This window comes from Panthera uncia (genome assembly GCF_023721935.1).
Source record: "Panthera uncia isolate 11264 chromosome D3 unlocalized genomic scaffold, Puncia_PCG_1.0 HiC_scaffold_8, whole genome shotgun sequence".
NCBI lineage: Eukaryota > Metazoa > Chordata > Mammalia > Carnivora > Felidae > Panthera > Panthera uncia.
Window position 1 is genome coordinate 16,246,729 of NW_026057586.1, and position 12,334 is coordinate 16,259,062.

Below are 12,334 nucleotides of genomic sequence, written 5' to 3' on the forward strand. Positions count from 1 at the left end.
TGTCACATGGATGCGTGTTCTCTCCCTCGTTAGGCTGTAACCCAGTAGCTGTCATGGCAACGCTGTTTCACATTGGTCTCCACTTACGGATAGTGATGCTGTTGGCCGGGAATGCCGTGGGGCGCCGACCTGGGCTGTACTGCTCGGGGGGAGCCTCCCAGACATCTCCCCACCCGGAGCCGACGTTGTGGCTGCACCGGCCCCTGTGGTTCTTGGGATTTCAAGGCGTACCTTAGCAACAGTCATCAGGGAACTTTGAAAAAAAACAAGGTTTATTACAAGTCCTGGAGGGTACACAGCATGCCCAGGGCCACACAGCAAGAGAGAAAGCACAGACCTGGCATTCTGCCTTTGTTGGGGTCGAGGGTGGGGGCCTGGGGTTTCTATGGGTTCACTCTTTATTGGCGAATGTAAAACATCGTAACAGTGGGAATTCAAGCCTGGGAAGGGAAGAGCGGGGTCGCTCCAGCGGTCAGTAATCTAGGTCACCCAGGGTTTTCTAAAAGAAGGCCGTGGGTGGGGCAGCCTGGCTCTTTGTCTCGTTGTGCAGCTGGCAGCGTGTTCATTTGAAATGGATTCCGCAGCAAAAACTTGATGTCAGGCGCTACATTACAATAAAAAACCCTGGCGGTCGGGCACTTTGCCTGGGTGCCACAGCCTGAAACAATAGCAAACTGCCCCCCACCCCCCCGAGCTGAGCTGAGTAGCCAGTGGCCCTACCTGCCGAGCTTGGCAGCCGTTTCCTCACGCAGAGGTTGCTGTCCATTTCCCTCCTTCAAGAATGCCATTCCCGACTCCACCTGCAGAGCCATTTTCTCTTTCAAGGAACCTTGGAAGTGGATTATGCTGATCTTGGTTTCCAGACACAGAACCATAGATTTTCTGCTGGTCAGAGGTCCCCAGCTAGCCTCTTTCTGTCGTCTTAAAAGCTGATACCCCAAGTCCCTTTTGTGCCTTGGTCTTAGAGTATACCCTTGACAAAGGGGTCTTCCCCCCCCCCCCCCCAGGATCGGAGAGTGTGAGGGATACTTGAATAGTCCCGTGTGCTCAGGCTAGAAATGAATGCTGAGTTGAGGTAATAAATAGAAGAGTCCTGTCCTTCCCGGGGCCTGACGATGAAGAGCCCAAGGAGTGATGTGTGGGAGAAGGGCAGCGAAGAGAGCAGCGCCCTCAGTTGGCCCCCACACTTGTTTCTGACTCTTCCTTGTGATTCTCCGAGCTCTATGCAGAGAGTGGCTGGCCGCCACTTAGGATGCTTCACGAACCCGAAAGGTTTCTTGGAGACGAACATGAACTGATGAATAAGTTGTTCCCTCTGGGCAGGAAGAGCTGATCGAAGAATCTTGGCCATTCCTTACCTTTACCAAATGTTCCCAAGAAAAGCCCCATAGAAGGACATATTGTGTGTGTCCCCATCTAGGGATTTAACGTCCACGTGTGGACCACCTCCCCTTGCTTGTGGCTCGCTCGCTCTCTCCTGTGGACCTAGCCGACCTTTTAGACCTAAATATTTACCAGAGAGAGGTTGGTAGGAGGACAGGGCTACACATGAGGGAGAAGAATGTAGGTTTACGATCAGGAAACGCCTCCGAGTATCAGAGGAATAAGTCTCCTGAGGGAGTGCTCTCTCAGGAGGCGAAGGAAGGGAGAGGTGTCCCCTTGGCTTATGTAGTTCTCCAGAAACGTACTTGTTGACTGAAGTGGGAGACTAGTGAGGATGGTCTGTTCCCATCCCAGCTGGATTCTTTGTCGGAAACCGCACTGGCTGTCCTTAACTAGGTGGCTGGGTTTTCAGGGTGTCCTTGAACACAGATTGGGCTTCCCCAGGTTTCTTCTGTGAGGCATCCTGCCTCCCGTTCTCCTCAGGGAATTGAAAGAAATGAGAGAGTTACATAGGCAGATGGTCAAAATTTGTACAGAGCCCCCAGTGTTAACATTTCAGTGCCAGAATTTTAAAAGAGCGTGAAATGATTCCGGTGGCCAAGTTTTAGGAATCAAAGCTACCCAGTTTCCTGCAGGTATAGAAACCATGGTCTCAACAAGGCCTGTGATGTCTTATCGTGGATGGAAATGCCTGAGATTTCTATCTGCTCTTCTCGTCAGGTATTTTAGAGGTCACGAGTAATTAGTCATCACCAGCCCTTTTGATTCTGTCATGAAAACGCCTCACTCCCCCGCCTCCCTTCTACCCACAATTTGAGTGATCTCACGTCAAACTCCACAGAGCTCTCACCTGCGAATGTATAATATTTTATTAACAGTTTTGCCCACCTTCTTGCCCTTAATCCATTTTTACTTCCAGAATAATCTCCATAAACCGGATCTCATTAGGCTACTCCCAACTTAAGTCCCGCTCTAACTTGCCATTGGATGTTACCCTTGACCCGGCCCGCAATGACCTTTCCAAGGTTCAAGGTAAACAGCTTGCTATAGCGCACACCCCTTCACTGGGGGGCCATGTGCTGGCAATTCCCTCTGCCTGATGACTCACATATGTACCCCCTTCACATCCAAATTCCATCGGTCCTGGAGACTCAGCCCGCATGGCACTGCCTCCACAGACCTGGATCTTTCTCCTCTTCCCCACTCTTCATCCCAGTTTGTCCTTTGACCACCCACACTTCCAACCTTGAGTTATGATCTTTTGTCATTGCGTCGTAGCCCATCTGCGTTGTAAACACGCTGTGGCCATAGACCGTGCTTTCAGGCTCTGAATCTAGCTATCCCAGAGCATCATCCCCAAATGAGCATCCGATTAATAATTGTTGCTACGGTAGGTCAGTTAATGGGCTTAGGTTGTGTCTTATTCAATAAAAGTTGTCTTAAACGTGCGTTAAAAACCTTTTATGCCATTTATAGAGGCTCTTATGTCTAGAACTGTCCACAAGCTAATGATTGCTGTAAGCCAGAAAATATAAACGCAAGAGTTCAAAATAACTTAGAGTGACACAACATGTTTTTCCCCCTCAGTGAGTGTAAAGTAAACCCTATCAAGACCTTTTCCTTCTTGGAAGAAGAGGGAAGGAGGAAGCTCTACAGATTAGACAAAATGAGATTACTATAGAAAACTCAAAGTTCTGTCAGTTTAGATATTAAATTGCCTTAAAATTTCTATAGACATCATCTGGAAGATTAACAGATTTGACTGCATAACCTTTACCATACAGAAGATTAGCATGTTTGAAATGCTAACTGGGAGGAATACTTACAGGCTATGTAATGGGACAAAGGATTAATACTCGCCAAATAGAACAAGTTTCTATAAATCCGTATAAAAATGGATGAAGGATTGTGTTTGCTATCTATTGCTAGTGAACGAACTACCCACAATGCACTGGGTTGAGTGAGCACTGACTCGTGTGCCTCGTGGCTTTGCAGTCTGGGGCTGGCCCTGCCGGGTGGTTCTTCTCCATAGGGTCTCCCATCCAAGTACTAACCAGGCCCGACCCTGCTTAGCTTCCGAGATCAGACGAGATCGGGCGCGTTCAGGGTGGTAGGGCCGTAGACGGTTCTTCTCCGTAGGGTGTGCACCGCGGCTGGCGTGTCCGAGGTGGCTCCTTCAGTGGCCTGTCTGGGGCCTCAGCTGGAGTGAGGAGAACAGCCAGGCGTCTTGTCCTCCATGAGGTCCTGCTTGCAAAGAAGCTGGACCTTTATGTGGTGACTTAGGGTTCTAAGAGTGAGCTGTCCGAGGGAACAGCCCCACCGTGTAAGGACTTACCAGCAAGCCTCTGTTTGGGTCATGCTTACGAATAACTTTTTTGGTCGAGCAAGTGACTTGGCCGAGTCCATTGCCAATGGTGGAGGTGTTAACCCAAGAGCGTGAACATGAGGTGTGATTTACTGTGGAACATCGGTGTAACGGCCCGCTACCCATATGACAGGCAGTTCACTAAAGAAATAGGAATGAGTCATAAACAAGAAAAATGCACAGTTTTGTTAGCAGTCAAAGTAATGCAAGTGAAAATGGTGACAGGCTGTTTTCATTAGGAAATTGACAATACGCAGTATCTAGTTAATATCTAGGGTTTGGGCGCCTGGGTGGCTCAGTTGGTTAAGCGTCCGACTTCGGCTCAGGTCATGATCTCGCGGTTTGTGGGTTCGAGCCCCGCCTCGGGCTCTGTGCTGACAGCTCAGAGCTGGAGCCTGTTTCGGATTCTGTGTCTCCCTGTCTCTTTCTCTCTCTCTCTGCCCCTTCCCCGCTCACACTCTATCTGTCTCTCCCAAAAATAAACATTAAAAAATATTTTTTTAAATCATTAAACAAAAACATCTAGTGTTAACAAGCCTTACGGGAGAATCTTCTACACTTTGGTGGGAGTGTCGATTAGGGTGACCTTTTTAAAAAAGTTATTTGGCAGCGGGTATCAAAGTATAAGATGCGTAACTTGGCACCTTCCACTTCTGCAGGTGAACATACTTCTATGTGTAGAAATATTTCTGTAAGTTCCCCGGAATATTACAGAGGGATGTTTATATATCACCATTTGTAATGGTAATGAAGTAGAACATAAAAGCCTATTAGAGAATGTGTGAATTATAATAAAGCTATACTATGGAATATCGAGCAGCCACGTTAAGGTTGGGTAAGAGTCTGCTGGTGTGGAATGATCCCCAGAGAGGTTGTTGAGTGGGAAAACAGGCACTCTGGGTATTCTGTGTCAACACTTTCATGGGAACAAAATTTGGGGTAAATACACACCAGAAGGAGAAAGGGGTCTAGAATAAAGAGTAGAAATGGGCTGGGAGTTTATTTTTGCTTTTTAGTTTTGTATGAATGCCTGATTATTTGGAATCTTTTCTGATGAGAACGCATGGCTCTCATGACGGGGAAAAGTGGAGGCTCCCTTAAAATTTGCACGTCTACATGTATACCCACACACGCATGTGCAAATGTATGTAGAGGTACAGCATAAGAGATCTTAGGGGAAGGTTCCTTGGATACCCGAAGCTCTGCCAGTGAGCCTCTCTTGCCCTCTTCAGTGCCCTCAAGCTCATTCTCTCTTCTGGAAAAATAGAGGTCTGTGAGTCACTTGTAATTCCTGGTAAGAGGCACATTTTTGTATGATTTACTTCTGAGCTTTTTAAATTGCACGTTGATTGTATTAACCGAAAAAATACACTATTTTGTTTTTTCCGCATCTGGAACCAAACTACACATTAGGAATGAGGGATTGTTAGAAAAGGTGACTCAGTGTACCCGTTCAGTGAGATGTCCAATTTCCGCGTAAGCTCCTGGCGTCTTCTGACGCCCATGTGGAATGGGTACAGTTCAAATCGGGCTTCTCCGTGGAAGGCGTAACGGGGAAATGTCCAGACTCACTTCTGCGGTGGTCAGAGCTGGCATTTCGCTTCTGTGTTTCCTCCTGCTGATACCTGAACAAATCCTCGCTTTCCTCCCTCTTCTCGCCTCGTGTCCTTTTCAAGAAAAAGAACACATGCCGTTAGCTCCTGTGCGGTGAAGCTCTTTAAGCCGCACACGTGGAAGAGAGCTGGGCCCAGGAGGAAGCCTTGTTCTCTTCGAGGTCAGAGCTGCCGCAAGGTCAGGCATGTGTGAGACCCGAGACGAAGTCTTGTTTAGTTTGAAAAGATCGTTTATCAGATGGTACCAAATCTGACAGTTTCTGCAAGGATAAAGCAGTGGTGTATAAATATACGAGAGCTTTTATTTCATAACAGGGGTTCATTTCCTTTTATCGTTAAAAACCATCTTAAGGCAACACGGGATTTTTTTTGTTTATTTTCTTATTTTTTTTAAATTTTTTTTTATTGAGAGTGTGTGTGTGAGCACAAGCAGGGCAGAAAGGGAGAGCGATCCCAAGCAGGCTCCGTCCTGGCAGCCCAGAGCCCAACTCGGAGTTCGATCTCGCAAACTGCAAGACCGTGACCTGAGCTGAAATCAGGAATCAGATGCTTAACCAACTGAGCCGCCCAGGCGCCCAAGGCAACATGGTTGCTGACAAATATGTTTCGAACTCTTACATCTTGGTTTCTAGTTACATGGAGGGAGACCCATGAAGTTTCAAGAAGGATCAAACATCACACCAGGTAATCGTTGACGCTTCTTCCTGGCAGTTAGGAAAAGCGCTCAATACATCAGTGTTACAGTTTCTTAAAGCAACTGTTTCTTTCATGCCTCGATCAGCTGCTTATATGTTATCTCTGTTGTGCTAGATATTTTAGACATTGTTTTCATTTTTTGGAAGTTACACAAAGGAAGGAATACTTAGAGCACGCGATGCGTTACCTTCAAAGAGTATTTTTATACACTGGAAAAAAAAATGTGCTGCTTCCAGAATACCTGTGTTGTATCTTCAGTGTTTAGCAGGGAAGGTGATGCTCATAGAAACACAAACTGAGGGGCCGGCCGGCTTAGTTGGTAGAGCGCATGACTCGAGCTCAGGGTCGTGAGTTCAAACCCCACGTTGGGCATGGAGCCTATTGAAAAAAGTCTTTAAAAAATAAACGAGTAAACAAAAAAGAAACACAAACTGAGAACCCCAGAACTATGAGAAATCTGAACTTGCTTTCAGATTCCCACATATTGGTTTCGTAGAAGCCTTGTAATAGTCTGAGGTAAACATGATGGCTAAGGTTTTTTTTTTAACATGTGTTTTCTAACTTATCTGAAAATCATATATGCATAATGAAACTGTTGTCTTTTTACAACCTAAACCATTTGCCAGAGGAGAAATGAAGTCGTTCTCTGGGTGAGGGGAAAAAAAGAAAAAGAAAAAAATGACCACATCTCTCTTGTGAACCTTATTCCCTAAATAATGTTGAATGAATGTTGGCACAGAGTTCTAGATTCTGTAGCAGGGTTTCTCCAGGTGTGCTCCCCAGGCTCTGGGGGAGAGAGGAGGACTTGTACCGGATCCTAGCACCTCCCCCCGCCCCATCCCATCAAGTCAAAGACAAGGTCCTGGAGTCTGTATGTTAAACTACTCCCCAGGCAGTGTTTAATATATAGTGAAGTATGAAACATTTAAAAATGAACTAGAAAAGTCTAGGACTTCCTGAGAAGGAAGCCAAAATTCTGAGGAGGATTCTAGTTAGGCTTGTTGGTTTGTTCCGTAAAAGATTTAGAAGGACTTTTCAAAAAGAGGGAGGAGGAGGTCACTTCTGGGTGGCCTGGGTTTGGCTGGATCTTGGAGGAGTCAGTCTTCCTCCCTGGTGGGGTTCAAGAGGTTAGGAGGGATGGGGAAACCAACTGTGGCCAAGAGAAGAGAGACGTTGGCAGGTCAGAGCTTCGGAAGAGGTTCAGTTACGTGAGGCACTTCCCCAGTGGCCCTTGGGGGCACCAGGAGAGGAAGGGCTGTGGGGTCAGTGGCACTTCACTGCTCCCAGGCACTCTTCAGGTCTGCCTTTCTTGGACTATCTTGGCCAGTGCTACCATCACAGCAACGTTACATAGATTTTTCAAAAGTGTTGGGGCGCCTGGGTGGCTCGGTCGGTTAAGCGTCCGACTTCAGCTCAGGTCACGATCTCGCGGTCCATGAGTTAGAGCCCCGCATCGGGCTCTGTGCCGACAGCTCAGAGCCTGGAGCCTGTTTCAGATTCTGTGTCTCCCTCTCTCTGTGACCCTCCCCCGTTCATGCTCTGTCTCTCTCTGTCTCAAAAATAAATAAACGTTAAAAAAAAATTTAAAAAAAAAAGTGCTTGCCTCTTTTAGCCTATTTCATTTCTGAGACGAGCACAGAGCTCCAGAACATTAGGAATGATTTATCAGTCCTATTAAAGTGAGAGTATCGTCTCTTCTCCTTGATGGTGTTCTTTCTAAATATCTAGAGGTATGAATTTTTAAAACTCTGTCGTTTTCGGTTTATGTAACTCCTCCGTAGTGCTTTGGAAGTTTGCACTAAGCATCCTGCATTTGTACGAGAACTAATAATTTATCGTGTTATGTGAACAGCTCGCTCATAGACCTTCTAGAACCTCCTGCCTGGAGGGGTTGTCAGACCTCATACTGTACAAAATATACCCCCTGCTTTCAGTAGGAGCACATACAAGGCACTATTCAGCAGCAGGGGGACCCAGATGCACCAAGACAGTACGATTCTTTTAGGGACAACTCTCATCGTAAGAAAGATTTTATTTTTTTTTTTTTAATTAAGCAGATATGTGTCTCCTGGCATCTTGACTCTTTCATTGTGACCTTACTTGGTGAGAAGAGCTGGAAGAAGTCCAATGTCTTCTCCGTCACATCCCCTCACCTGTTTGAATACAGTGCGTGTATCATCCTGTGTCTTCCCTCTCAGACCACGTGCCCTTGAACGCTTCCTCCCATGGCCCAGTATCCTGGCCCTCCCTCCACCTGCTGATCCCTGCTGGTGGCTCCAGTTACCAGGGACCCTTAAATCTGGACGCCTGGGACTGAACTCAGGGTCTGGGAAGTCTGAACAACAGCATTCAGCAGGACTGTTAGCCCTTTCCAGATACCACATGTCCGGAAGCCTTACCCTTTCCCCTGGTTTTATGGAGGTACAATTGAGGGATAGCATTATACAAGTTCAGGACATAGAGCATCATGATTTGGTCTCTGCCTATATTGAGAAATGATTAACATCCCTCACCTCACCTAGTTATAAATTTTATCTTGTGATGAGATCTTTTAAGATCTAGTTTCTTCACCGCTTGCAAATACACAATACAGTTATCGTTAACCCTATTCACCATGCTGTATGTTACATCCCTAGAATTTATTCATCTTATAACTGGGATTTTGTACTTCCCATCTTCTTCACCCCACCCTCTGCCTCTGGCAACCACCAATCTGATCTGTTGCTAAGAGTTTGTTTTTGTTTTTGTTTAAGTTTCCACGTATAAGTCTTTGCCTTTCTAGGTCTGATTCCACTTAGCATAATGCCCTCAAGGTCCATCATGTTGTCGCAAATGATGGGATTTCCTCCTTTTTTTTTTTTTTTTATGGCTGAAGAGTATTTTAAGTAGCCTTGACTCCTTTCTTACAGCAGCTGTACCATAAGAGCACCGCGCATTGAACTTCTGGTTAACTAAGAAATTAGACCTTTTTACAGGCTGACTGCTCTCAAGCCTCTTTCCCATTCTAACCTTCTGAAGTTGGTGTTTAGAATTCATTACACATACTACCTTAGCGCAGACCTAATTCTGGCTTATTCTTTACAGCCTGTTGATACTTTGGGGTCCTGACTCCTCCCTTACATACATGGTGGAGAGAATGTGGACTTACCAGTAGAACACAGATTAAGTCCCAATGCTGTCACCCATCAGCTGAACTTCGTTTCCCCTTGTAAAATGAAGGGGGTAATGATACCCAATTAACCAAGCCCAGATTATTTAACAGGTGGTTTACTGAGATGCAGAGCATACAAAACGGACATGAAAATCTATTTAGACCGCGAACTACTATAGAGAATTTTACGTTTGCCACCCATCCCATTTTCAGGTCACCTGCACACATAGGCAAGTTTTTGTCAAAAATCTTATCCAAGTCATTAATTAGTATGTAGAACGATTCCGGGCCAAGAATAGATACCAACCCATTGGTATCTTGATTTGATAGTACTCTCCATTTTCAATATATTTCTTCAGCTCGGCCTCGATGAGATTATAAGACCTTGTTAAGTACCTTGTTGAAATCCAGATATGCCCACAACATTTTGCATGTACTTACACTTGCCCTTGTCCAAGAAAGTAATGAGAATATTTGGAAGTGCATGTTCTTAGGAAATCCATCTTGATTTCAAAGGATCCCTACACCCCCTCTTATTATTGCAAAGCTCCTCTTACATTAATCTGGATGTTTGCCTGTGATTCGTCATAAAGCTCTCTGATGTATGGTTATGGACATCATCTTCTATGTTTTTGGTTTCTAGTCATCACATTTTTCATTCTTTTTCTTTTCTGACTTTCAAAGAATACAGAACGGAATTTAAGCAAATAAATTCTCAAGGCTACTTAATTCCTTAAATTGAATAGCAGACCTCATACTAGTAAACACTGAAAAAAGACAAGTGCAAAGTTACCCCATATAAATTATACCATGTCCTTAAGCACCCGTGAGAGATAGCTCAGATATTAATGTCACATGTAGCGAGCAAGGGTCTTAACTTAGCGTTGTCCAAGATTGCCACGTCTGAAGACGTTATGTACAGACTCCAGTGTGATTCCTTAGATTCCAAATTCAGCACTGCCTCTAAGGGAAGAAGTAACTAGCCCGTCGTTGGTTTATTTTTCTAACAGTTCTGCCTAATTTACTACAAAGCACTGGCTGGACAAACACTATTCCTTTATTTCTATCATTTTTTAGAATGGGAGTCTGCAGACCTTTTCTGCAAAGAACCAGATACTAAGACTTCAGGCTTTGCGGGCCTTATGATCTGTTGCAACTACTTAATTCTGCTTTTGTAGCACAAAAGTAGCCCATAGACAACATGTACGTGAAGGGTTTGGCTGTGTCCCAGTAAAACTTTATTTACAGAAACAGAGGGCCATTGTTTGATGCTGTGACACCTCTTTTAGAACTTGAATTCATTTAGAAATAAAACTTTGCAACATAGATTGGGCTTCTTTCTGAAAGTGGTTATGTTAAGAAAATCCATTGTGGGGGGGGGGGTGGATTTGGGTGGCTCATTTGGTTGAGCGCCCGATTCTTGATTTTGGCTCAGGTCATGATCTCATGGTTGGTGAGATTGAGGATTCCCTCTCCCCTTCTCTGGCTCTCCCCCACTCGTGTTCTCTCTCAAAATAATAAACATTTCTTAAAAATTGATGAGGGAAAAGGATTATATTGGTACTTTAACCTAAACCATTACAATTTGGAACTATAAGAAGTCAAAAAGGAACCTCCCCAACCTGCCTCCCCCCCCAAAAAATGAGAGCAACACCTCCCTTTACCCTTCTCTCCATTACCACCCACTTAATACCAGGGTTGGCCACAGTCCACCTATAAAATGGCAAAAATTGGCATTCAACTTCATTGGAACATTAGTCGACCCTGAATTATTCTAATACATTTATAAGAGACCTAAAATGTACTGCCTTTCTGGGTCCTGTATAAAATTTTTCAGATAATCGACAAAAATTGAGATGTTGACTCCTTTGGATTAGAGGCAATATGAAGAACACAAAACCCGAAAACAAATACGATCCTAACATTTAACTACCTTCCTCTACAGAGGAAACGTTAAGGAGTGTTTCTAGTAAGTACATCAATTTCTCAAAGATAGCAGCAGTGGATTAAGTATATGTTAATTATTAACAAATGCCTCCTACTTCCTTTTCTATTCGTCATGAGAAATGAGAGGATTATGTAGAATTTCAAAATAGGTGTGTGCGTGAATTTCAAATTTTTATGGGTTCAAGATTATGGATCTGTTGTTTTAGTTTTGTTTTCTTTTTGTTGTTTTTTTTTTTTTTGAGACAGAGAGTGTGAGCGGGGGAGGGGCAGAGAGAGAGAGGGAGACGGAGAATCCGAAACAGGCCCCAGGCTCCGAGCTGTCAGCACAGAGCCCGACGTGGGGCGCGAACCCACAGACCGTGAGATCATGACCCGAGCTGAAGTCGGACGCTCAACCAACTGAGCCACGCAGGCGCCCCTGTATGGATCTTTAAAGTCAACCGAGTGCATTAAAGAGGATTCAGGAGGTGGGGAATGAGGCGTGACCCCTAGGGAGAATTTACCAAATAGAATTCCCCATGGGACAAGGTCCTGGAGAACCTTGAAAAGGCCTGTTATTATAAGATAACCTTTCAAAAACAAAAAAGACTATAGAAGGAAAATTAATAGCGCTCCCAGGGTATCACGTAATTTTAAAAGAAGTTGAAGATCACAGCTATTGGACTATTATGTAGGTTTTAAAGCAACTTTGAGAGAATGTCTTCGTTTCCAAACTGATGAATGGAAGTTTAAAGGTTTTGAGGACCTAGAAGATCCAGTCAGATTCATCTAGCTCTGGAGAATTAGGGTGATATTAATGCAAACGGCTTTACCCCTCCTCTGATTTTCACTAGTTGATGGACTTTGTATGAGTCACTACATATCCAAATACCCCAGAACTTGGCAGCTTAATACACTGTTTATTATCTTAGTTTCTGTTGGTGAGTTTTTCAGGCCCTGCATAGCTGGGTTCTTTATTTCATCAGATGTCAGCTGGACTAATGGAAGTTTCATTGGGGGAAGAACTTCCAAGATCACGTGATTGGTAGCAGGATTTAGTCGCTCAGGGGAGGTTGGATGAAGGGCCTCAGCTTTTCACTGACTGTTGGCCAGAGGCTACCCTCCATTCCTCGCCAAGTGGGCCTTTTCCATGTTCTCCATCAAGCGGACTGACCAAGGAGACACTAGAGACAGCCAGCA

General features: G+C 44.8%; 1 protein-coding gene and 1 pseudogene across 1 annotated transcript in view; one reads left to right on the top strand and one right to left on the bottom strand.

The window, feature by feature from the left end:
• The window catches only part of CCBE1 (collagen and calcium binding EGF domains 1), a 231,507-nt gene that overhangs the window by 127,238 nt on the left and 91,935 nt on the right, over positions 1-12,334 (top strand). The gene's annotated exons all lie outside the window — the stretch shown is intronic.
• On the bottom strand, positions 3,384-3,504 carry LOC125914932 (uncharacterized; annotated as a pseudogene).